We start from the raw sequence: 26,156 nt of genomic DNA on the forward strand, positions 1-26,156 counted from the left end.
GTAGGTTCCCGTCAGATATTGGAAGGCAGCTATAAGGTACCCACAGCGTCTTCTCTTCTTCAGGCTGAACAATCTGAGTTCCTGTAGCCTCTCCTTGTAGCAGAGGTGCTCCAGTCCCCTGGTTCATCTTTGTGGCCTTCCCCTGGACTCGCTCCAACAGATCTATGTCCTTCTTATGGTGGGGACACCAGAACTGGACACACTATTCAAGGTAGGGGCTCACAAGTGCAGAGTAGAAGGGGAGGAATCACCTCTCTTGATCTGCTGGCCTTGCTTCTCTTGATGCATCCTAGGATCCACTCAGCCTTCTGAGCTGCATGAGCACACTGCCAGCTCATGTTGAGCTTCTTGTCAATCAGCATCCCCCAAGTCCTTCTCTGCAGGGCTACTCTCAACTCACTCTGTACCCAGTGTGGGCTGTGTTTAGGGCACACAGTGTGTGACAGTCTCCATCCCACCCAAGACTGTGCTGTTTATAAAAGAGCAGTATGTAAAAGTTAAAAATTTTCATTGATGGGCAGCATTTGTGGAGGTGAGAAAGGACCATCTTTGGCTCAGTCAAGCCTGATGTGTTGTGAGTTGAGACAAAGAGAAAATAGGACCATTTAACTTACTTAACTGCTCTTAATGTGCAAGTCTCAAGCACCACCTCCAGAAAGGCCAGAAATTAGCAGAAATAAAACCGTTGTCCCATAGCAAGATGAGAGAGATTAGTCTCTTTCAGTGGTGCCTGGGATTTATCATACAAGCTTCCTTTCATGCAGCTCCAGTGAAGTAGGGGGAAAATCATTCATATTTTTCACCTGTGTGAGAAAAGTATTTGTTTAGGCTTTCTATAAATTACTGAAAGCATAGTTTGTTTAAATAATAATTAAAAACTGCTGATTCATGGAAACCTCAACTTCCATGGAGCTCCCATCTGACAGAAGTTAGGGTAAGCAGGTCAACTAACCCTCTTTGGAATTAAAAAATAACATTTGAAAATGACAAAAAAAACCCAAAACTAAAACAAAACCCATGAAAAAACCTGAGTTTTGAGAACTCTGAAAGTTAGGCCCATTCTGGTAGCCCAGTTGTACCAGTTACCTCGTATCTGTTGCAAAGATTTCCTGTTTGTAGGAACAGGTTAAATCAATGTGCTGAAAGCCTTCCTAGATCCTCAGATGAAAGATGCTATTAGGTGTGTGGTGTACCCATGAAAGGGATCACAATCTTGTAACTGGGGGGTGAACCTGCCTGTGGTACTGCTTAAGGACAGCATGTTGCTGTGAAGTGCAAGCCCTCCAGCAGTGAGTGTGTTTCTGCTTAAAAGCAGCATCAGCACCTTCCTCTGTAATGTACAGTACAACAGCCTCAAAAGGTTGAGCTAGTAAATCCTGCTTTGTTTTTCAAATAAGATTTCTGAAGTCTCCTAGCTTGGATTTGAGGCTCCATTTGATTCAAACCAACTCAGTCCTTTTCTTACTGTGCTTTTTTCCCCCTCCCATCAAACCTTGTTAATTCTAATGTGTGTCTTAGCTGTCAAGCTCTTTCCCTTGTGATTCATGATGACTTCCAGAGGTCCCGGTGGAGGAGAGTATACAAGTCTTTTTATTTCAGCTGCATGACTAGAGGTATGCCTTCTCTTAGTTGATGGCATGGATTTTCCTTTTGAAGTCTCTTCTTCTTATGAATGTTACGATATTCCAGATCTGATAAATGGCAGTCCTGCATAGCAGGTGAGGGAGGTATGTGTGTTTCTTGCTACAGTTCTACATTACATACAAAGCAGTGAAATTTTGCAGGTCTGAGAGATGGTGCAACTGCTTGCTACTCTCAAAGCCTCTTTTCCTTCTTAAATCCCACAGAGATGCTGCTAATTAAGGGAGATACTATTTCCCCCTCTGCCCCTGATCCATATCAGAGGCCTCTATCTTATTTTTGTATCTTATAATAATATGTATCTTATAATAATTTGTGTATTATTCTGGGGAGCTGTTAATAGACACTATCTAAAGAGAGAATCAGCCTGATTTATCCACTGTGTTGCAACAGGAGAATGTGTCCGTCAGAGGCTCTTCCACAGCCAGACATTGCTGCCCTTCCCAGGGCCAATTGCTCCACGGGAAAAGAGAAAATTGAGCCACTTCTGATCCTTCAGAAATGAAGGAGCAGTGCTTCTGAGCCCCACAGTGTGGCAAAGCCTCAAATCCAAGAGTTGTTCACAGGAGTGTAGTTCACAGAGAGTTGAGTTATGTGCTTTAAGAGAAGCTGCATGTTTACCAAAATGAAGTGGTGAAGAGAATTATTTCCTACCAAACGGCTTCTGTATGCCCTGGGATTTTTTTATGCTTTCTGACATGTGGCAAGCTGTGGTCTGTACTGTATGAAAAACTAAGAAGTCTTTTTCAGTTTAACATTACCCCTTCTGGATCAGGAGCTGATGTGTGGCAAGACTTCTGTTTTTTTCCTGTCTCGGTGATGCTGTTGAGTGAAACTGGATCTAGATTTTCAGAGTGCGTGGCTTGTCCCTGGAAATTAAAAGGCTGGTACTCCCACCGAGCAGAAGCCTCACGGGTAAATAAAAGCCAGACCTTTCCAGCACCCAGCTTGCTGCTTTTAATTTCACAGGGAGTCTCTCCATCGCTAGGCTTTAGTTGCAACTGCAGGAGCTAAACTCATCTGTCTAAACACAAGAATTAATTTAGCTGAGCCAAAAAACAGCTGGATCCCTCCGAACGCAGGTGGGGATCCTGGATCCTGGTTAGGGAGTGGTGTGTGTGGGGGGGATGAGGTGGTGGAAAGGCTGGATGACCCCTCCCTGCTGTGTGGAGAGAGGGAGCTCATGGTGGTGAAAAACCTGCCAGCATCCAGTTTTTGCAGTTCTCCACGGCGTGTGGGCATTTTTTTTTATTTTTTTTCTCCCCCTTTCCTTTTTCCCTCCTCCTTCTCTCCGGAGGAGCCTCCGCCGTTTCCCAGCAAATCAGGGCTGCGGAGGTTCGCTCTGGGCAGAGCCGGGTTGCACTGCCGCTGCTGACGCGTGGCCGCCGCCGGGAGCAGCCCCGAGCTCCGCTACCACCGGTACCCCCGGCCCCTCGCCGCCGGGCGTCCCTGCCGCTCCGCGCCCGCTGCCGAGGTACCTTCTGGCCGCTCCCGCTGTCCTCCCTGCAGGGGGAAGCGGAGGATGTGACCCCGTGGGGGAGGCGGGAGGGAGGAGTAGATTGCACTCTCCCTTTTTAAAATATTTATATATTTATATATATATATATATGTATTTATATAGGTAAACCTTATTTCTAGGAGCCATTTTTTAAGTTATCAGCGGCGGAGGGACGGTGTGTGAGTGAGGCCGGGATGCCGTGGGGGGCGGCGAGTGGTGGTCCTCGGAGGGGACTGGAGGGGAGGGTCGGAGGGCGGGTTCGACGGGGCGGGGTGGGGTGGGGGGAGCACCGCTCTCTGCGGCCCAGCGGGGGGGAAGTTGAACACGGACACCGTTGATCCCGCCGCAGCTGTGCCGGGGGTAAGGTGGAGGGAGGTGGGGTGTTGCAATTTTAATTTTGTTAGGGCGATACGCATTTCTGCGGGAAACTTCTGTAGGCGGCAGAGACGCGGCGCGGGGGGATGTCCGTGTGTGTGTCTGTCTTGGTGGGGTGCAGCCGAACACCCGCACCCCCCTCCGTCCCCCCATGGCTGTTCCCCACTGCCCCTCTCACCTCGGGTCCACACCACCGGGGCAGTGCAGGGGTACCCAGCCCCCTCCTCCCCCGGGCCCACATCGCCCGGCGGGGCTGTGCGTTTTGCGGTGGCGGGGGGTGGGGGGGCTGTTTCCCTCCCCCCACACCCCCCCGCCGTGGCTTCTGCAATGCGGTGGGTGTGGTTATGTACGGAGCACATCGCAGACCCGGACCGCTGCAGTGGCAGCGCCGCGCCTCCCACCCCCGCCGTACCCTGTCCGCACCCCCTCCCCCCCACTGCCCCACGGCCTCGGCCGGCAGCGAGGGGCCCCGTCGCCCGCGGGTTGGGAGCCGCCGGGCCGGGGCTGCTCCGCCCCGCGCTGCCGGGGCCGTCCGCAGCCTGAACCGGGAGTGGGGCGGGAAGGAGACGGCCGTCCTGCCCCCTGCCCGCCCTCCCTGCCTACCCGGGCTCCAAGGTGCTCTGGAGAGGCAGCTCGGGCGCTGTGTACCTCCCCTCATCCTCCCCACCCTCCCATGCGTGTCCCCGCGGAGTGCGGTGTGGAAGTTGCGGTGCTCGGCGGGGTCTGTGGGGAGAAGGCAATAGAGACCCCCAGGGTGCGGCCGGCACGAAGGCTGCGCGGTTCCGTCCTTCCCGCATCCCGGCTGCGGCACCTGGGTGAGCAGAGAAGGGCTGGAGCAAATGGGTTGTTCTGTCTTTTCAGGTTTTCTTAGTTTCGATTTCGAGTTGAAACTTTATCATATGCGCACAGACGTGTGAAAACTTTCACCTCTGTAATCATCACAAGTAGCAAAATACTTCGGCTTTGCAGTTTCTTGATTTATTTATTTATTTTTAATTTCTCTTGGGGCTGCGCTTGGGGAGGAAGGCATTCGGTAGCGGTGATTATCACACTGAATGATGTTTGCCAGGGTGTGTTTGTGTTTGAGGCAGGGATGGAAAGTTATTTCCTCAACTCAACGTGCATGTGGCTTCTAAGTTGAAGGGAAAGAACCTGCGATGTTTGAAGTGTTGGCTGTCAAAATGATTTCGAGCTGGAGGCCTGCTTGCCAAAGAAAAGCTCCTGGGTTAGGTGTGTCCCACGTGCATTCTTCTTTTTACAGTGTGGCAATCTGAATTACATCCTTTTTGCATTTTGCCTTTAATGCTGTCGGTGTTTGCTTGTGTCTATAGGAAGATTTGTATGAAGAAAACAAGTATAACTAAATCTTCTAGAAAATGAGAAAATAAGGCAAAAGTGTGCTCAAGCAGTAAATCTTGGTCAGATGTGATGGACTATATGCTTTTCCTCTAAATCTGTGGAGAACTGTAATTTCATAGAGTATTAGAAGGTCAAGAACATTCTGCTGCATCACCAATGTGCTTAAATTCATGGGCCTTGCTGCACCTGTCTGTGTACATGCATAGTATACTATAAGTGAATACTGCTTTGCTGCTCTCCTTGGGTTGGAAAGTTTCAGCTCTAAGGTGAGGATGAGACCTGCATGGCAATAAGGGGAGAAAAGAGTCCGGGAGCACCGCATTGGAGTAAGAGCTGCTGGAAGTTTATTCTGGGAAGGCTCCTTGAGCTGTCAGTGTGGTGCAGACCTGCTTACTGCAGCAGAGAACTCATAACACACTGGGAAGCATTAAAAATACATTGATTTTATTTAATTGGAGCAGTACAGCTTGGCCCTACCCCTGCACTAATTGCATGCAGTCGCATCCATCTGTTAATGATGTAGGTGATGGCTTGTTCCCCCCCAAAGGTTGTCCAGTGTGACCAGAGAGCTAGTTGGATGCATGTCAGGAGCTCATCTGATGGGAGCTTCTGTGGTGGGCAGGTTTTGCCTTTGGGAGGAGGAGGAGTGGGGAAGACAGCAGGGTGTGGTAGCATCCCCAGCTCCCCCTCCTCTCCCGCCTTGGTGGCTTCTTGCAGGATTGGGCTGTGTCTGTCTGCTGGGGAACTGCAGCAAAACCGTAGAGGTCTAATTTTAGTTGGGGTTTTATTCTCTCTTCCAAGAAGGAGCAAGTGAAGGTGAAGCTACAACTTACATAATTTTTGAATTAAACAGGGTGAGGGTTTGTTGTTGTTTTGGTTTGTTTGGTGCTGCTGAATATTTACTCTTTGAAGAATTACTTTTGACATGTTTTTCTTTGTAGGCTGAGGATTTTTAGAGATAATACAGGAACTGGTGGTAGGTCTGACCCACAGCAGCATACTCACACCTATATTTGTTAGATTTGTTGTTTGGTGCAATGGTTCTGAGTTCCTTGGTGACTATACATGGTTATTTTCTTAAATTTGTAATGTGTCACTTCGTTGTGTTTTGGGCATGAACTTGATTTAACAGGAACTTCTTGAATGCATTAAATGTGTTATTCACAGTGTGTGGCATTCAGACTTATTTCATGGAAATCTCATGTACCGGTAAATGACTGCTTGTTGTTTCAGAGAGAACTTTAAACCATTTACAAGTGGTTATAAAAGAATACTTTTTTCTCATGAGATGAAGCATCAGCTTTATCTCTTGAGCTGCAGTGTTTGCAACATGAAAATATTCATAACTGTGTGACTTTTTCACATGGAAATACATCCTGGGTTGAAAGAAGCTGTGTACATTCAGTGTGAATTCAGTGTATATTTGGCTTTGAAAACAAAGGGTTGGACTGTGCAGGGAGGGCTCCTTTGAGAGTCTGCAGGGTTGTGCTTTTTCAGTGTGTATGGCGTGGCCCTGGGATATTGTGATTTAGCATCTTATTTGTCATGGTTTTTTAACTAGAAATACCACTGCCGAGTTTGAATTTTCAAAGTCTTGTGCTCAGACATATTTTTTCTCTAATGAAGTGAAAATAAATGCATGCGTATAGCTGAAAAAATATGGTTGCTGTCAACTAAGCTGAAAATTAAGCTCGAAATGTGTTTATTCTGAAGGATAATGACAGATTGTTTTTATTTGATACATAAGTTATGGAGAATATGAACTTGTTAGCTAGAACTAGACTTACACAAGCATCACTAAGCAGCTTGAATAAGTACGGTGAAGGAAAGCTTTAAAAGACATGAACTACTGAAAAGGTGTTGGATTAGTTAAGTTTTATAGCATCTATCTTAATTTCTAATCTTCAATATCAGCCATTTCTAATGGCTGGGGAGTGGTTCAAGTCTAAATGAATATATAGAGACATAGCACTTCCTAGCACATTAACTGTCTAGAAACACCCAGAAAGAAATATTTGTTTTCTTTGGGAAGATCTCCATTTCTTTAAATGAGCAGCACAGGTAGCAGAGAGGAGGAATGTAAGCATTTATCTTGGCTTCAGTAAAAGAAATCATGCAGCCCGTTTGTCAGCCTCAATTATCATCACCATAAGCATTGGTGCAGAGGAAACTCGGGAGCATTGCCGAGGACTAAATATCTGTGGAAAAGCAGAAATGGGTCAGTATTTGGGACAACTGAGTTAATCTGAGACAATGTGCTGTATAGAAAGCAAACTTGGTATCTCCTGCACCCTTCCTGAGTAACTGGTGTAATGCAATTTAAGTAATTGTCAGGTTTTTTTGTCTCTGGAGGAGCATGAAATCTTTACATTTTACTTGGTCTTTGTATCAGCAGAACTGGTTGTTCTTAAATCAGATAAAAGCCAAAAGGAAGTTTGTTACAGTCTTCTAAATCTTGAATCTGTTTGCATCCTACGGAATGCAGTAGATGAAAGGGTAATACATAAATAAAAGTTTAACAAGTACACAGAATTTTAAAAAATGTAGAAACCCCCCCCAAACTCTGCTTTACATAGACTCCTGGCATATTTACCCTTTCCTTTATAGCTCTTGGAAATACTTTGTGTGCATCAGACAGAGAATTCCTTTCAGTGGCTTCACGACATATCAAAACTGATCTGTTGTCAAAACAAGAAACAAAAGTAGTACTGAAACCTGCATGAAACTTATCCACCAGATGTTTCATCCCACTGAGAAAACTATAGTTTAGAGGGTTAAAGAAGAATGTGGAAACAGGGTCTCAGAGTGTGTGTGTGGGATAAAGGGCTAGAATAAATGAAAAACATATGTGAGTGTAACAAAATATTTCAGGAAGGGGGGGAAGTGTGAAGAGGAAAAAGCAGGTTACAGTGAGAACTGTTTACGGACAAGTGTGACAGAAGGGGACAGTCACAGCACTACTACCATGCGTTAGAGGTACGAGAAGAAAGCTCCCATGTGTAACCTGGAATAGGTTCATGTTTCTGTTTTTTGGCTATGTTAAAATCTGGACACGGAATTATGGTGTGTATCTATCTCTTGGCTTTGACTGCAGCCCTTTTCCTAAAAGATAGGTTAGGTTTTGATACCAGATGGGCTGCAGGCAGTAAGTTGGGGGAATATATTTGAGGTGGAAAGAGCTGACCCAGGCAGGCTCGTGATTGGAGCTCTGCTGATGGACACTATCCCATGTTAATGGGAGAGATATAGGGGAAACACCCATCTCTGAGGCCAAGCAAACCATATGCTTGCACCTGTGGTTTTGCTGTTCTCTTTAGTGAAGGTGCTCCTTGGCAGAGGCCATGTTAGGATGGGATCTTTTGGCACTGTCCATCCCTTAAATCACCCAGGCTTTTGACCAAGCACCTTCCCCGCTTGCCCTCCTCCTAATTTCCGATTGTCTCTCCACGTTCCTCATCCTATGAGCTTCATCCCTTGTAGTGACTCAGCCTCAGTGCTCTCCACTTCACTGGGGGAGGTGAGGAAATCCTGGGAGGCAGCCACAAGATCCAGCAGCTTTTCCCTGGTGGCAGGAGGTGACATTGCTGGTGAGGTGGTGGAGCAGGAGGAACCTAGTGGTCGAAGCTGCCCTGTTTACTCGTTAAGAATCTGAAGGCAATTATGTCTTAACACCTCCTGGTTTCCTAGGACATACTGGCTGCAAATAAATTCTTGTTTAATAAGCCAGCAAATGCAAACAGGCTGTGAAAAGGGGGGGGTGGGGGGTGGGAAGCTCTTCCAGACCTAAGAAACATATGTTTATGCTAACTGAGAGACCTGTTCTTGCACCCTGACTTGCGTCGAGAGCATCTTTATGTGCCAGTCTTCCCACAGAAATCAGTAAGCTTGTCTGTGAAGCAAGGCTTGATTTGGTTTAGATAGAGTCACCAAAATCTGACCCTACCAAATCATAGCTTAGGTCAGGAAGTTGTAATCTCTCTAAGGGCCCTGGAGATGATTACTTCACCAGGTCTGCTAAATTTATCGCTGTTTTCTTTCAATTAAATTACCACTGTTGCAGAGCATGGGTCGGGGCAGGCAGTTCTCAGCCTCCCTGCTCCCCATCACAGTGTGATGTCTGTGGGTGCCCCACAGCTTCACTGGAGTGAGTATGCAGATGTACACATATCTAGAGAGAGAAACATTGCCACTTCCCTATAAGAATTGTTTGCATCAAGAAGCTCGGTACCTCTGGTTTGTTCTGAGTAGCTGTTCTACTCCCTACATATGAATAAATAGGAGATTTGGTAAAAGTAAGGATAGTGAGTGAGGTATAAAAGTGTGTTCTTGGGAAAGAGGGGTATTTTAGGTTTTGCCAGATGGTCTTTGTAGTCCAGGCACTGGTTGCAGAGAGCCCTCTACATGGGGCACCTGGCACCAGTGTTGGCTGGGGGAGTTTGGGTAAGGCAATGAGTAGCTGCCCTGTCAGAGGTCAGCTCCTTGTCTTGTTTGGAAGCAGGAGTAAAACGGGTCTTGCTCTGCTTGAAGGGCTGGCCCTAGTCACTGTTGCTCTCTGGCTGGAAGTGGGTTCCTTATTTGCTCACTTTATTATGGCAGCACGTTGCTGGTTTTAACCATGAGGCTCACTGGGAAAATGCTGATATAAAATCTTGAGTCATCCTGGAAGGAGAGGCCCTGCTGTGGGGTTGAAAGGTGAAGTGAAATGGTGGGGTTTTATACATTAGAATTTTTCTTTTCCATTTCTTCTGTCTCCCTTTGGATCATTCCAGAAGGCTGAAAGTTTTAGTTAATTATATGTGCTTAAAGGGAAACACTGTAATCTAGTTTCTACTTACTGGAATATTATTCTTGTACAGCTGGAGCTGGCAGCCTTTCATTCCTTTACCACCTCCTTTTTCTCCTAAAACTGAGAGCACACTACAGTGGGTTTATAGGAGAGGCAGAGGAAGGTTTCCTGAGCAGCAATTTTTGCCAGATAGTGGTTGTGGTACTACCGAGAGCTGGGGGATTGGAGGCAGATAGAAATAGGAACAGAATAAAGTGGTACAGAGGCACAAGTGGGATGGAGAGAATGAGGCTGGTAGGTGGGATGGGTGTGAGGTTCACTGAACTGTATAGAGACAGCCCAGGGAATTGGGAGAAACCTCAGCACTTGAATCATTCAGGAGTTGGCAAGACAGAGCACTCAGCAGCACTGCATGGGTAACAAACTCATGGTGTGGATAGGAGGCATGGGGAAGATGACCTATTTTCCATCTCTGATTTCTATGATTTATTGAAGAGTTTTTCAGGCTTTTCTTAGCAGGCTTAGAGCTGGAATTTGAGGCATGGCAATTAGGAGGGTCCTTTAATACTGTGCCAGCATGCTGTCAGGGTTTGATTACTTACTTTGCAGGGGTAGCTAGCTCAGTGTGGGTAATTCTCCACTCCAGCAAACAAAAGGAGTGGCTCTGCTCCAGTTTAGATCTAGTGTTGACACTGGTCCTGCCCTCCATGCCACTACTGCTGTATGTAGATTGTGCATGCATGTATAATGATAATAAATAATGTATATATATATAATATATATTAATGTGCTGTACTAGATAAGTTGGAAAAATGTAAAAAGGATGGCCACTACCTCCCACTTCTCATGCCACCCTTTTTAATGGCACCTTGAAGAACTAAGCAATACTTAATTTGTCTTAATTTATTCCAAACTTGGGAATCTCTTTCTGCCTGTAATTTGTTGGTAAAGAAAGACCAGCAGAAAATACTTCTGCCACGACTGCTGGTCCAAGTCAGGGAGAAAAGAAAGCTCCCATCTCCTTCATCAGTACATTCAAATATATTCAGCTTGGCTTTCTGTCTACATAAACCATGTGCCTACTTGCTTTTCAATGTAAATATGCCACATAGTCACTGTGGTGTTGAAATACTGATATCACTAAAGTGACTTGGAAAGCTTGCCTTTCTCCTGGAAGTGTTGGTATTAAGGTTATATCTGATTGCTACCTACTTACCACAGTTCTTGCAAAGCCAAATTAAACCATCCAGAATTTCACATTTAAAGTGTGGAAGTGTTTTATCCTTGCTTGCTAGTGGTGTGACACAGGTTTCTTGAATTGTTATTCATTGTGCAAAACCAAAATTATTTTTCTTATTGCTCGCATCATATATAAACTGTGATTATTATACTTTGCAGCTTCTCTACTAACACAGTAATGCAGAGGAACAAAATCAGTCCTTCTCTCAGCTTGAGGGGACTGGGATTCAATTACAGATGTAGTTTTTAAATTTTTACCAGCTTCCCACTGCTTTGCTCAAAGAACAGACATAAAATGTTTCTTGCAAGGTAGCTGGTATGAAAGAAGATGCCCCCCATGACCTTGTGGTCCCATGTTGTTGCTTTGAAGAATGCTATCAGTTATGTTTCCTTCTTCTAACTGGAAATCAATACAAGTTTTAATATCTCCATAGATTTGTAAGAAATCTTTCTATGTTTTTGGGGGGTTTGGGTTTTTTGTGTTGGTTTTTTTTTGTTGTTGTTTTTGTTTTTTGGTTTTTGGTTTTCTTTGAGTAAAAAATTCTGGCATGCAATAAATGGGGCAGCAACAAGTAATCATGTTACAAATAAACAAATTGCAGTAAGAAGGTATCTATTTTCTAGCTTCCAAGTAATTGTAAAGGGATAAAATAGATAGGTTTGCTACATACTACATTACATAGTTTACTTAAAACTCTTCGCTACCTTCTATTAAGGCATGCCAGGGCCTATCTTTGTTCCTATCCTTCAGAACTGAGTCTGCTTCCTTGATAGTGTCCTCTGTGCCTGGGATGATGTTGTAAGAAGAAAAATCTCTGCAGGATGGGACTTGGCAAAGTAATCAAGGTCTCAGCCAAGGAATTACATTGTCTGTTCATTTTCTAAACAAAAGTAGTTCAGCTGAAGGCGAGTGTTTTCTATCTGGTTTCCACTGGCTATATTTTGATTTTGTCAAGTAGATGTGATAAGCAATTATTTCTGCTTACATTTCGCTGTTCAAAAAACACTGGTGGTTAAATATCTCTTAATTAAATGTTGGCTGCTGAGCACATGAAAGAAACTGTCCAGAAATCCAGAAGGGATAGCACAAACATTAACAGGAGTCTGAATAAGTGATGAACAAGATTATTTTGTACTTGAAATCATACTAGATTGGGAAGTGGGCTGAGCAGAAGTCACTTGTTGATTAGTGGCAAATTTAAGCCCAGCATCTTGAAATTCTCCAGCAAGGAGTCCTGCTTTCTGGTGGCCTTTGGCCTTTGTTTTATGACCTTGTATATCCTCCTTTACTTTAGCCTAGTATTTTGAAATTGTGTTGTATGGAGACCCCATTTTAAGTTATTTTATGGACATTTTTAGAGCTTGATTTCTTTCTAAACTCTGGATAGATGCATAATAAGGAAATTTTTGATATAGTAAATTAGACACATACAAAATCAGTATTGAAAAGTAGTATTTAACATCACCTGAGGTGGCAGCTCTGCAAAATACATGGTATCTTCCATAACTGGGGACGGCAAGGCATCATGACAGGTGTCAGGAAAATGTAAGACCCTGAAAACCTAGCAGGAGCTAGGATTATTGGAGTATACTTCAGTCATACTCCAATACTCCCCTTTGCCTTCCATAGGGAAATTACTGGTAACAGGTAAAACTTTGATTCAGGTGACAGTGAAAAGCACCTTGGTCCTCCATGCTGCTCTTTCCAGGCACAGATTAACCCCTTGACTTTGCCTGTTTCATTCCTCGAAAACTTCAGCATTTTTTATTGGTGGGGCTGCCCAAGGTCCTCCCGTGATTAAGAAAAACAAAGCCAGGAGGTGGCAGTGGGGGCTAGAAAGGAGATCCTGGACCCTCCTTGGCTGCCTCACCCTAGGATACTGCCCAACACTGCTGCCCATCTCCAGGGTGCTCTGAATTAGCTCCTGGGCCTGATAACTGACTGACTGCTCTGCTTGAGCCTTTCTTGTAGGTGCCACCAAGATGTTTAATTTATTTGTCGGTTGAATATATAAATTGCATCAGTCACACCTTTTGTAGAATTAACCTGTGATTAAAGCTGACAAACATTTTTCAATGAAACACTGTTTTCATGTTGTGCTAGCCTCTAAAAGCATTCATGTTTGAAGCTTAAGCATGTCATGTGCATTCTTCAAAATTCAACTTTAAAATGATATGTTTAATGTAAGGAAGGAGGGAAGTTTCACCCATAGTTTAGATAGAACTGCAGGTGTATTAGTTTCCACTTAAAATGTTGACCTTTCTTGCCTTGCCTTTAGAACAAGCAATAGCTGTCCAAGCTTTGAATTTTTCAATCTGTTTGGTATGATCTCTGCTGAGCAGTGATGCTTTTAGACTCAACAAAACCTAAGTGATTTATCTTCTGGTAGCCTACCAAAATAGCCTTACACACTAGCTGACAAATCCTGCGCAGTTACTGAACTGTTCTGCAACGTTATACCTTAAATTGTTTACCTCAACCAGTGGGATAAAACTGATGAATGCATTCCTTTCCTGAAGGTACCCCCACTTTGTTTAAATAGCAGGTAAGTTCCAGCAAGGTTGTAGCCATCATCCCCTGTGAAAAGAGCCTGTGGTTTCAGAAACACACAGAGCTGGATCTAAGCACTCAATTTATCACTGCCATGTGAGGCAAAAGGCAAAGCCAAAGCAAGCTGTGGATCCCAAGCACGTTAAGAAGAGACAGAGACATGGCTGTCCCTGAACATCTCCACATCTCCATCAGCAGGCGAGGTGGTTGCTGTGTGCTGGTAGGATTGCTGATGGACACCTCCCACTCCTAGTATGAATGGAACCCCCTCTCACTTTGTGGTGATAGATTTTCAGCCATCAAGGAAACGTTGCCTTACTGTGTAGCAGATAGTATTTGGAGATGTTGGTTCCTGGTGCACAGAGTTGCAGAGCTCTGGGGTTAAGGATGCCTTGAGTGGTTATCCAGGCTTTAGGTTTGGAATGAATGAGTTTTGTGGAGTCAGGCACAGTAGATGTCCTAGAAGTTTGGGGCTCACCAAAGTAGGATGAGTTTGTGGCTGGCTGAGGGTTTCTCATTCTGGATTTTCTGAGCTTGTGCAATGTCTCTCTCCTGAAGTCCCTGGCGTGACTGCACTGGGTGTCGTCAGCCCCATCCTGCTCTCTTTAGCTGCCCTAGCGTCATGTGCTACCCAAAAATACTGTGTTTGCTTCAGATGTCTTCTCGCTTCCTCTTTCAACTGTAAAGCCAGTAATTTTCTTATAAAATATCAAGTCCTCTCAAGTACTGTAACAACAGCATCAGACAAAAATATTGCCTATCATCTCTACTCTTCAGGCAAACATTTAGAGTGTGCAAAACAGATTCTCAAGATTGAAATGCAAATGCCAATTTATTGCTGTAATCTAAAGTAAGATGTTTGGGTTTTCATTATGTTTATTCAGAAGGTCATCCTAAGTCCTAATTCTTTTGTTGCAGAAATCATTTAATTACTAGGGTAATACTACTTGGCCATTTGATTTCCTAGTAAAAGATGGGGCAATTGTAAGTGAATGGAAGTTTTTTAGCTTAAAACCTGTAAGTGTTAGAGGCTTTGGTACTAGCCTGTGGTCTTGGAAAATTGGAAAAAGAGCTTTTTAGGGACTGCTTAGAAACAAATGATGGATATTGGTGACATCACTGAGTGGGGCAGCTGGAAAGTTTAATTATAGGCTGGAAAGTCAGTTAGGGATTAAGGAAAGTGCTTGCAGAAGGGGTGAATGTTAATGACAGCTGTTTGCTGTAGGCTTCAGGGAAAGAGAATACATACAGAACATAAATAAAATGTAGGGCAAAACATACACTGGCTCTGAGCATTCAAAAACTCCAGGTCACTTGTTCCTTGACACATGTACCTGATTTGTAGGAAATAATTTTAACGGCTTGTACAGAGAGACAAAGGTGTGTGTGGAAGGGAAAAAATTCCTCCTGCCTCTGTGTCAGAGCCCTCGGCATGTTCACTGTTGGAAAACGACACCTGGCCCAGGATAAATATAAACTGGGAGAGTAGCATGCATCCACTCTTGACAAGGGTCATTTGTCTGAGAGGAGAAGATCTGTACAATAAAATGTTCAGGGCTGAGAACCTTTGCACTGGCTGCACTCTGGTCCCTGGCAGTACCTGACAAGACCTGCAGATCAGGATGGGTTAGAAAACCCATGGCAGCAAGCGTGGGGTTGGTAAGCACAACATGGTTTGTGTCACCAGCATGCACTGGTAGTGGAAAGGAAAATTCCAGATCCTTTTGCCTTTAGAAGTGTATAGGTTGGGAAATTTCCATCTGTATAATATGTATAATATTTAAGTCCTGTTGTAGGGATCAAGAAGCAATGCTGAGAGTATTAATAGTGCAGATTGCTAAGGCAGTTACAGCCAATACAGTGCTAAGGCTGAATCAGTCTCCTCTTTCTGTCATTCATCTCAGGATTAAGTTTAGGTTTTTTTCATTCAAGTATGTTCAGTCTGATCTGAAAATAGCTCCCTTGCCTTTTTCTTTTTCTTTCTTTCTTTTTTTTTTTTTCTTGTATGGAACAGCTTTTTCACAATATTATATTTTTTGTGTTTGTTTTGAATGAGGAAGAGTTGTAAGGGATTTGTGACAGACTTCAGCTTGTTAGGTGCATGCATGTATTAATGAATCTGCTTTTCAACATATTGCATTAAACAGAGGTCATTCATTGTTTGAAGGGAGAAAAAAAAAAAAAGATGGCTCATACTATCATTCTTTTTTTGGGGGGGGGAATGAGGGAGGGAAGTCCCAAAAGCGAATCAAACCAAAAAAAGCCAAACACCCAAAATACCCCCTGCCTCCACCCCAAAAAAACCCCGAAACAACCCTAAAACAAAAAAAAATAGAGCATTTTTTTTTTGAGGTGGTATGAAACAGATGTGCAATAGTGACTTGGTGGAGTTTCTATTCTTATGTGGAAGGGTAATAGGATATATGGAGAGGTTAGGGTTGCGTGTGAGTTTTAAGATTGCTTTTTATTCATGTGCAGTAATAGGTGGGCTGTACCTTACAGACTGCTGTGGCAGTGTGGTATGCTGGCCTGAGCAATAAAAGAATAACCAAAGGAAATCTTCTTCCCCATCAAATCAAACTAATTTGAACATGTGGCATTATTTATAATTCATTTAATAGATTTATAGCTGTGCATGATCTTCCTTGACAATTCAGAGCTTGCAGAACACAAAAAATGTGTCTAAAATGTTTAATAACCTACAAAATGGTCGTGTATGAGGCTTCTGGGTGTTAAGGCACTGAGATTGTTGCAGAAAGGTAACAATTCAGTGTGACCAACAATAAGGAATATATGGCTACAGTATATAAGCCCGCTACTAGAAAAATTACTGCTGTATAAAAGAAATTTGCAGCTTTCTGGGTACTAGCTGATTTCAATTCAAACTGGAGCTGGTTGTTGGTTAGGGGAAGCAGCTGGTTATCCTGCCGATGGCATTTTCCATCCTCACCCTCCTGAGTGCAGATGATGGGGTCTGGGGGCAGTGCCCAGCGTGGGTGCTGTGGTACCCAGGGGCCAGCTCTGTCTTCATCACTAGCTCGACTGCTTCCAGCTCCCAGGGAAAGGACAAAAGTATTTATACATCTCCTTCCCAGAGGGCTTTCTTACCATCCTTGGGAAGCTCCCTGATGATGGAAAGAAAGCGCTTCATGTGGTATTTGAAATGCTGGACAAGAAGAATTCATAGCAGGCATTTCCTCTCCTCTGAAGTGTGAGCAGAGGGGGGGAAAAAAAGGAAACATAATAAAATGCAGCTTGCTAGGAACATGGTGAAACTGTATACCTGAACCTGTTTTACTTGTTGAGGTTGTGTCAGCGTAGGTCAAGCACTGAACTACAGATGAATTAATAAGAAATAAGCATGCCCACCTTTCTGAGTGCAGTGCTCTTTTACAAGGCCATAAATGATTACAAGTGGGGTGACACAGCGAAGAGCCTTGAGCATGTCTGAGTTTTGTCCTTTCTTAGATGCTTGGATATGAACAAGAGAAGAAATCCTGAACTTCCTCCGGCTGCTGGGTTTTTTGGGTTGCTATGTTTCCAGTTGATTCATTTTCCCCTCAACTTAGAAACCCCATTAATTACAGCTGTAATTCTGAGGCTTAGACACAGTTCTGGGCATGGGGGACCCTGCCATGTTTCTGGTCTCATTTAGTGCTAATGGATTAGACCAAAAAAAGAGAAACCAACATCAAAACCCCATCTTGGAACCCCACCCTGAAGTATTGCAAGCTGCTTTTCTTCTTAAGAACTCCAAAATAGCCAAGGCCACACTTGCATCTACTTCAGCTGGCTTGAACTAGCTTCTCTGCAAGTTTTCAGTCGTCTGAATGCCAGCCATTGTCTGGCAACTGGTTTGTATGAAGTGCTGTTCCATATTGGCCTGTCAGCCCTTTAACTTGCCATCATGTCCCTGTGGCATGTTTAATCACAGTAGCAGGAATAGAAAGAGTAGATAGTCTCCTCAGTGGTGTAACAGAAGTTGGGGTTTTGTTCTCCAATATCAAAACTGTTCTTAAAATACAAGTTAAAGTAATTGGCCTCAATCAATCTTTTGATTTTTCCACTTTTCATTGGTGAGGCATCGATGTATTTCATTTCATGAGCACATGAAGATGCCCAGATTAATGTGAAATTGCAGTCTTTCCTCACCATTTACCTTTTGGGTCAATAAGGACTGAGGCAAACATTTACCAGCATACCGAAAGGGACCTGACACTTCTGTTTCAAATAGATTTTCCCCAAAAGCTCTGCTTGTGTTGGAACAGTTTGGGTTCTGGCTTGCAGCCATGGGCTCACCTAAGCATATTATAAGAAGTGACAGGTAGACAGAACTAATACATATTTTAATGTGCTTGACTCGGCTGGAGACCATAAAATGAGGTAGACCAGACTAGACTTTGCTAGCAGATGTGAGCTTGCTCCCAATTTATCAGTAAGTTACAACACTGCTAGCACTGCCACTGAGGCTCTTGAAAGCAGACAAGAACGTCATGTTCCTTCATTTTTTGGAAGGTATTCTCAGCTCCTGTGAACTCACTACAGCAAACCTGCTGAGGGGTTAGTCCAGCCACGCTGTTAATACCCCTCAAACCTGCCAGGGACTGAGGTGACTGCTTCTGGAGTAGGTGTTAAAGCAGTGAATGGAAGCTGTAGGTGAAATAGGAAGGATTTGCCATTGTCATTCCCTATTATTTTAATAAATAAAAGATTATTGTGGCTTGGATGTGCTTCAGATATAGGGAGCCACAGTTGTTCCTAATATAAATGATGTGCAGTCTGTCACTTAAACTAGACCTAATACATTAATAAATACTTGATTGATTGATACTCAGCACAAGAGAGACCTTTTAAAATATTTTATAAGAACTATTATAATCATTTAATATCTGCCTAAATGGGGGGTTCCTTACTTTTATTGAATATAATGTAGTTAAGATAGTTTTCTTCCACTTGGGAGATCTTCAGGCAGGAGTTCGGAGAAAACTGCAGAATTATGAGTAAATCACAGGTTACAATAAAGTTCATAGTGTTACATGGTAAAAGTATTGATCTTCTTTGATACCAGGAGGTATAGAGAGATTGGTTTCAGACATCAAACCATCTTTGTGATATGTTCAGCACCAGTAACCACAGTTGATCTTCAGCTAAAAGCAGGGTTTGGATGCTTGGGAAAGAGGTGGACTGATAAGAAAGGGAATAGAGAGAAAAGAGGGAGGGCTAAAAATAGGACTTGACAGAGGAGAGAGTGGTCTGAGGGGAGAACAGCAGCCGCCTGCAAGCTGCAGAACCTCAATACACATCCCCTGTCGTCAGGGCGAGGAGGAGTGTGCCTACATTTCAAGTAGGAAGAAATAGGTCAGACGTTTGGGAAAATGTTCCTCAACACTAAGGGTAGGGAATCGGTGGAATAAATGTCCTGCGGGGAACATAGAACCGTCAGCACTGTGACTGTCACAGGTGACAAAAATATATTTGAGGTAGAGTTTAGATAAGGGGAGTGGGAAGGAGACTGTGAAGCACTGATGTCAGTGTGTGAGACACTTGGAAATTATGAGCCCCTTGATTAAGATCTAGCATGTATCTGATGTGCTTGTTCTGCTGGTAGTGCTTTTGGCATTCTTGTGTGGTATCTCTCAGAAAAAGTCTCTGGTTTCTTGCTTCTTTGCAAACCTTTGGAAAAAATTATTTCTTAAGGGTAAGGTTTCTGTGACCCCAGCTGTGGTGAAGCACACAGAGTGTGTTCTGCTTTGCAGAAAGCGAAGGCGCTGGAGAGCAGAGTGAGTTGGACCTCAGCTGCAGGGTACTTCTCCCCAGGGCTTTCATGACATCCAGGGAGGGGGTGGATTACTTCATTCATTTTTTAGTTCAGATGTAATGGCTCTGTGAATATTGGCATGGAGATTTCTGTCCCCACAGAAAACAGACTGCAGAATGAATGGAAGAGGGGAAGGAGAGGTGAAATGCAGCTCTGTCATCCGTTTAGCATTAGCCATAGTTACTAGAAGACATTTTTTATTTTAGCAGTTTATGATGAAGTAGGGAGTCATTCTCTGTATTTTCTGCACATTTTTTAGATCCAAGAAAGGTTGAATTGTGAACTAAGATATCAAAATTGTTGGATAAGTTAAACTTCAAAATTACAAATGCTTTCTTGGGCAAATCTTTATGGCAAGGAGCGAGACAGTTACTTATTTCTCCCCCTCCCACCCACATAATGTCAAATATAAATAAGAGGAATTTTACCTTCTGTGATCTGATGGGTACTGAAAGAAATGGATTGGCATAAAATAATCAGTAGGTACAACACACAGTGTTCCTTTGTCATATGCCCAGAGAGCCTTGCATTAGGTCCTCCACAATGTCAGGAGGAAAGATGGAGAAAGACACCATTTACAGACGTGTTTCAGAGTTAGGCACTTGGCCTGGGTGGCACATGAGACAAGTTTGAAACTCATCACACTGAACAGCATCTGGTATCAAAGTCTTTCAGTTTATTTCTGAATTGCAGGATTCTCTCTTAAATTAAGGTAATCATTTGGGTTATTTAGTAGCTACCAAGTCAGTGATTTGTAGCTGTAGAAACAAACACACCATCAAACATCGAGTAGAGCTATGTATAAGAAAAAGTATGCAGGGAAAGAAATAATTCAGGTTGTAAAGTCATGCATCACTGAGTTAGGAAATAGCAGCATCTAGCTTGATTACCTTAACTTCTGCTTCCAGATTATCAACTTGATACAGAATAGATTTTTTTCTTAATACTCTGTTCCTGTTGAGTAACTTAGAATGATTTATGTGACTTACTTTTTCTTTTTTTTTTCATCCCCTGTCATTTGAAAGCTGCAAAGAGCTTTTTGTCCTCTTTCTGCTGCAAGTTTCATAGAATCATATAATGATATTGGAAGGGACCTCTGGAGATCACCTAGCCCAACCCCCAAATTTGTTCCCTTTTATTTTTGTGATTAAGATGTATCACCACCACTTTTTTCTTCCTCTCCTCCCTTCATCCCCTGTCATATATTTTGTTCACTTGGCATTTAAAACCACTTAGCTGTCCCCATTCTCCTGACCTCTTCTATCCTCTCTGAGCTTCTGTCACTTCTATGTCTGAAGTCTGTAATAGTCATACATATTGAGGAGGAGTAACCAGATCTGGTCACACTGGTCTTCCAAGACAGTGTAATTGGGTACAATAATGGGTCAGAACTATATACTCCAAATTTATATATATATATATATAATGTGTAGTATAACATTATAGCATCTCAGGATTTAATACATAAAAAAGGTTAGGCCCTCTTTAAAGATAACTCTTTTCTTTTGTCAGGCTGCACTGGATGCTGGTCTTCAAATCCTTGTAGTTTAATGTAGCCACATGGATGTTGAAAGGTTTTGGCTTTATTGGGATGTTGTGTGAAGATATAGACAGCTCGCTGTTACTGCTTTGTAGAGCTCATCATACAGAGGACACTCAGGACCTAACTAGTATGTATTGGGATCACATGTGCATGAGCTTCCCATGCTTTGAAAACGTGTAACTAAAATTACCCTAAAACACAAAACCAGAGTGTAAGTGAAGCTGGGAAAGATTCAGTGATTTTTAACATAGATTGCTCTACTCTGCAGATGCCTGGGTATGTTGTAAACATTCTTGCTGTCCATGCATTTCCAGTCTTATAGAATCATAGAATTTTCAGGGTTGGAAGGGACCTTTAAGATCATCTAGTTCCAACACCACCCACTAGATCAGGTTGCTCAGAGCCCTGTCCAGTCTGGCCCTAAAAACTTCCAGGGATGGTGCTTCCACCACCTCTCTGGGCAACCTGTCCCAGTGTCTCACCACCCTCATGGTGAAGAACTTCTTCCTAATATCTAATATAAATCTACCCTCCTCTACTTTGAAAACATTCCCTCTAGTCTTATCACTACTTGGCATCCTAAGAAGTCCATTGCCAGCTTCCTTGTAGGCCTCCTTCAGATACTGGAAGGCTGCACTAAGGTAGCCTACTATCTACAATAAGAGCCTACTTTTACCAGTTTGTTCCTAGAAGTCCCTGCTCCCACACCATCTGTAGGTCTTGGTTTGCCTCCAGCACAGCTATTTAACAGCTGTTGGCTTTGAGGCCTCAGGGCTTGACTGCTGGTTTGTACACGTGAGTTTTTTGGGGAGGGACACATTGAACGGTGTTTTTGGAGCTCTTGGTTTCTCCTGGTGCACTGTCATCTGCATAGGGCTGGGAGGATGGTTTGGGACAAACAGTATAACCTGGACCGGGGGTGCCGTGGGATATCTGCTGGTGCCAAATGAATGGTATTTTTGTAATCCATAGCAGGTAATTAAGGCACTGGGGAGCATGGGGATCCCAGAAGTGTTTAAGTCTGAAAGGCTGGCTGGCTGATGCCACAGGTTTGGTTGTTTTTAGAGGCACAAGCTTTTAATTTGTTTGGGGAACCAGTGGTTTCCTGATGTGGTGCTCCAAGCTTGAAAGTCTATTACTTGATATTGCAGGGTGTGTTTTACTTTTAAAACTGATGTGAATGCCCAAGAGATAAAATATGAAGGGAATAATCCATTTTAGCAAAACAAAAGCTGTTGTGACTAAGCATGCTGTGATGCCTCATCATGTAGCCTTATTGCATCAGATGTGTTTGATGTCTTCATAAGTTGAAAAATGGGTTGTAAAAAAAATTACAAAAAAGAGGAAGATGAAGTATGAGTGCTTTCAGCCCCAAGCCTCAGCATGGCCACCCTCCTCGTACAGAGCTGCCTTTATTTAACTAGGACCCAGTATGGATTTGGGCGTGATTGCTCTGGTGTTTTCACTGCCTGTGACTTCTTCCTTCTTTTCATGTCTGCCCGAGCTTGAAGTTTTCCCAATTAAATCCAGCATTCAATAAAACCTGCAGCTCTCCTTAATGATAGCTGGCACTGCTCTACGTTGCCAGGGAGGAAGCTGTCGCTCAAGCCGCCTGTCTTGCATGACCCACATCAGATGGACTGACTCCAAGCAGAACTGATTGATGGCCACCTTAAAATACATTTTAAAAGGTTAAGTTCTGGACAAGTTTATGGAGAACACTGTGGCCTGCTGAAGCTGAGCATGCCTTAGGGCAGCTGTAGGTATGGGCCCATCCTGGGACTGGGAGCAGAGCTCTTGGCTGCAGTGCTAACCTGTGTCTTGGATGGAGCAGCAGGAGAGGATGGACGTGACAGTGACTGGCTGGTATTAGCCAGCTGACTGAAAAATATCTTGTTTTCTCTGCTCCAAATGCCTCAGTATTTCCATCTCTGAACCATGCTGAATTGGAGACAGGGCTACAGAAATGTAAAAAAAAATTCCCTCAAAACCATAAAAATGAGAGAAAAGGATTGACTGCAAAATTAAAAAAAAATGTAATATGTGTTGCTTTTGCAAGTAATAGGCTTGGGGGGGAGGGGTGTTAAGTCATCAGTGAGAAAGCAGTCTTTTGTGACCTTTTCAAGCCCCACTCAGTAAAATAAAGAAATAATCAACTGGTTTCTTTGCTGAATTCTAGTAAGATCTCCATGAAATCAGAAAAGCCAGATTAGTATTTTAAATAAGTGCTCATAATTTTTTTTGTTTTTCTTTGTAGGCCTTTACATCACATGAGCTGGAAAGATAAATGTCTGGTGGGAGGGAGCAGGAAGCTCTTGGAGGACATGGGCTTGATGCTGTGATCAGTACTGTGCCCGATTCCCTCATTTCTGTGAGGTTAGGCAGGTCACCTGTGCACTGGAGCACAGTCTATTTAGGTAGTGTATGAATCAGAAAATATTGTTCACAGGTGTTACAGCAATTTGGCCTGAGGGTACTGTGATAATGTAGCACACCTGCCATGTGTCAGTGACTCTTGTAATTTTATTTTTTTTTTAATTTTGAATTGATGCGATCTTCTATTCAGTACAAAAGAATATGAACTTTCTACGAGGTGATGCCTGAAGCACACTCACTCTTTGTAGCATTAAATACAACTTTTAAATGGTGGATTGTGCACAGGAAGCCCCACATGAACATTTGGCTCCAGAATGATTCAGAAAGGTCAAAACCTCATGTAAATGTAATCCAAGTAATCAAAGTCACTTCTTTGTAGAAAATCACGGTGTGCCATTAAGGGTTCTTTCTTGACTTTTTAGTTGCTCGATGAAATGCTTATCAATCAGATGTAATCAAAGCACTACAGGCAGTTTTGCTGTGTTTTCTTTTGCCTGGATTTTTTTTTTTTCCTAACAGAATGAAGAACAGGTGAAGCAGGAGATATTTCTATGCAATTCTCTCATGACCAGCATCTGTGCAATGCTGCTATAGTCTCCACTACCAATTCCTTTATTTCCTTCTCCTCACATCTTCTTCCTCCTTGTAATTCCCTCTTGTTTCTTAGTGTACTTATTTATTGAGATATTTGTGTATTTCTGCTCTGCCTTACTATCTTCCTGCAATCACAGTATTTGTGTGGATTAAAGCTTTTTGATGAGCAGACTCTTTGCTGAAGTCTTTTACAAGCAGCAGTTTCTTGTGTTTCTCAGGAGTCCTTTTACCTTTCAGGATCGGCAGGTTTTTTGATGTGTGTATATTGTTGCTTGTGGGTTTTTTGGGGGGAGGGAGGGGAAGTTTGGTTTTTTGTTTTGGTTTTGTGTGGTTTTGTTTTTTTTTTTTTTTTTTTTTTTTAGTTTTCTTTAATGAATGAAATAGTCATCAGGCTTGGGTTTAATCACTGCACACTGCTATAGTTACACCCAGAATTCCCAGGAAGGTGTGTGTTCTTCACCACAGCTTGGGTCTGTGGTCTCTTCCAGACAGGAGTTGGCTGCAGCAACCACATCATGAGTGGTGGGCAGTGGCCACGTCCCTACATTTGGAGCTGGTGGATGAATCCTGGCACCAGGGGACAAGGAGGGCAGAGCCAGACCCCACTTTGAGTGCAAGGAAGTGTGCAGCAGCAGCTGGATCAGCTGGATCCCAAGCCTGGAGACTTGTATAGAGACTTTCATGTGAGCATGCAGTTCTCTTCTTCTCCAGTAAATCTATCTCTGCCCATAGGGAATACTGCTTGGATCAGAAAAGCAGGGAAAAGAAACAGCCAAAATGGGTTATGGTGGCCTGATTTTTCTTGTCTTTTCAGAAATTAGGGTAGCCTTGGGGTGTTCTAGGTGATATGACCTCTAAAAGGTGATCAAGTGTCTTCAGGGAACCTGATCAATCATCTTCTTTGTAAACCTTGTTTGCAGAAGGAGTTTGTTGCTGGGGTTTATTGCTATAGGAAGAGCAATCCAGGCCAGGGTAGTTTCACTGAATCATAGAAATAAAAGGTAAACAGGATATAAAAGCATTATCCCATGCATTCAGATGCTCTGAAGCAGAAGTAAAGACATTTTGTGAACTCAGAATTGCCAGCCCAAGTGAAGGGGTAGCAAGACCAACAGCTTCTTTAATTGCTTGTATTTTATAAAGTTGTATAGAGTTTTACTGCTGATGTATATCAGAACCAAAGTCTCCAGTCATGATTTCACACAGCTGTAGATAGACTCTTCTTGATTTTCATAGCTGATACGCCATCTAGTCTGAATCCCACTTGATGCCAGTCAGGTTCTTGCTCCACTGTTAGCAAATGCTAGTTTTCTTACTGTCTGCAAGAAACTTGTACATATTGCTCTTGTCAGCTTCCCTCTCTCTATTCTCTTCCACAAGCTAAACAAATTCAGCTCCTTAAACCTTTTTTCAAGATCACGTTTTATAGATGTATTATCGTTCTTTCCATTCTCTTCTTAAGACTCTTTAATGCATATTTTAAAAAAAACTTAGTCCCAGACTGAAATACAAATACTGTATGCTCCTTCCTGGTGCTGCAGAAGGTGGGAAGGGTCCAGGGTCAAGTCCCAGATTAAAATTTGTATTGCTTGATATGTGACTTCAGACCTTCATTCTGCATCATTCTTGCTTCCTCATCCATAGCTTCCCCATCACTTTTAACTTCTGAGGTCCCCACTCCTCTTTCTGTTACCCTAATGGGAATGTGGTCATGTTCAGCTTCTGTATGTTTTTCTCAGTCTGCTTTTCTCTTCTTTATGTCTGGTGAGGATGCCAGCAGTGTGCCCTGGCCCTCCCCAGTGTGATGCTGAGCATGGGTCAGGCATTCTCCCTTCCTTTGCTGATGCCCGAAGGGCTGTAATTCCTCAAAGCAGTAAGTTCTCACAGATTGTTATCGTGCTACTGATAACTGCTCATAGACTGGGGTTTGGGTTTATTTAATCACTTGTGTAGTTTTTGGGGGTTTTTTTCCCCGTCTTTTAATCATTTGAACTATTTCTGTGGTTCACTCAGGAAAAAGTTGTGGAGTTGTTTTAAAAGCCTTTCTAAAGATAGACTCTGTTTTTGGTACCACTTTCTTTTTATCAGCTGGGACAGATGCCCGTTCTGAGAGAGTGATGCAGACATTACACAAGTTTGACATGACTTTTTGATTCATTCCTATTGACTGTTTGAGACTTTTGTTTGTAATCTTACTATATTTACAGGATTAGAAATCCTTTAGCTGTGTGCTCCAGTAGACTTCTCTGGTAATAAAACAGCACTGCAAGTTCTGTGTTTTCCACTTTCATTTGTAAGAGTGGGTGCCATGTTGGGTCTTTTAATTTCTTTTATACCTTAACTTGACCTTTCTGTCTAGGCAGCAGTTTATGGTTT

The 26,156-nt window shown here is 43.2% G+C and overlaps 1 protein-coding gene across 3 annotated transcripts in view; it reads left to right on the plus strand.

Moving 5' to 3' along the window:
• Nucleotides 1-26,156, plus strand: part of EPB41L3 (erythrocyte membrane protein band 4.1 like 3) — a 145,277-nt gene that overhangs the window by 43,253 nt on the left and 75,868 nt on the right. The window contains exon 1 of one of the 3 annotated variants that reach the window (XM_030444627.1): nt 3,055-3,115. The exons of 1 other annotated variant lie outside the window; for it this stretch is intronic. The gene's annotated coding sequence lies outside the window, so the exon portion shown is untranslated. Of the gene's footprint in view, nt 1-3,054; nt 3,116-4,112; nt 4,330-26,156 lie in introns of those variants that run through there. One more of the 3 variants, XM_030444626.1, reaches the window with a different exon arrangement.

This window comes from Calypte anna, chromosome 2 (assembly GCF_003957555.1).
Source record: "Calypte anna isolate BGI_N300 chromosome 2, bCalAnn1_v1.p, whole genome shotgun sequence".
NCBI lineage: Eukaryota > Metazoa > Chordata > Aves > Apodiformes > Trochilidae > Calypte > Calypte anna.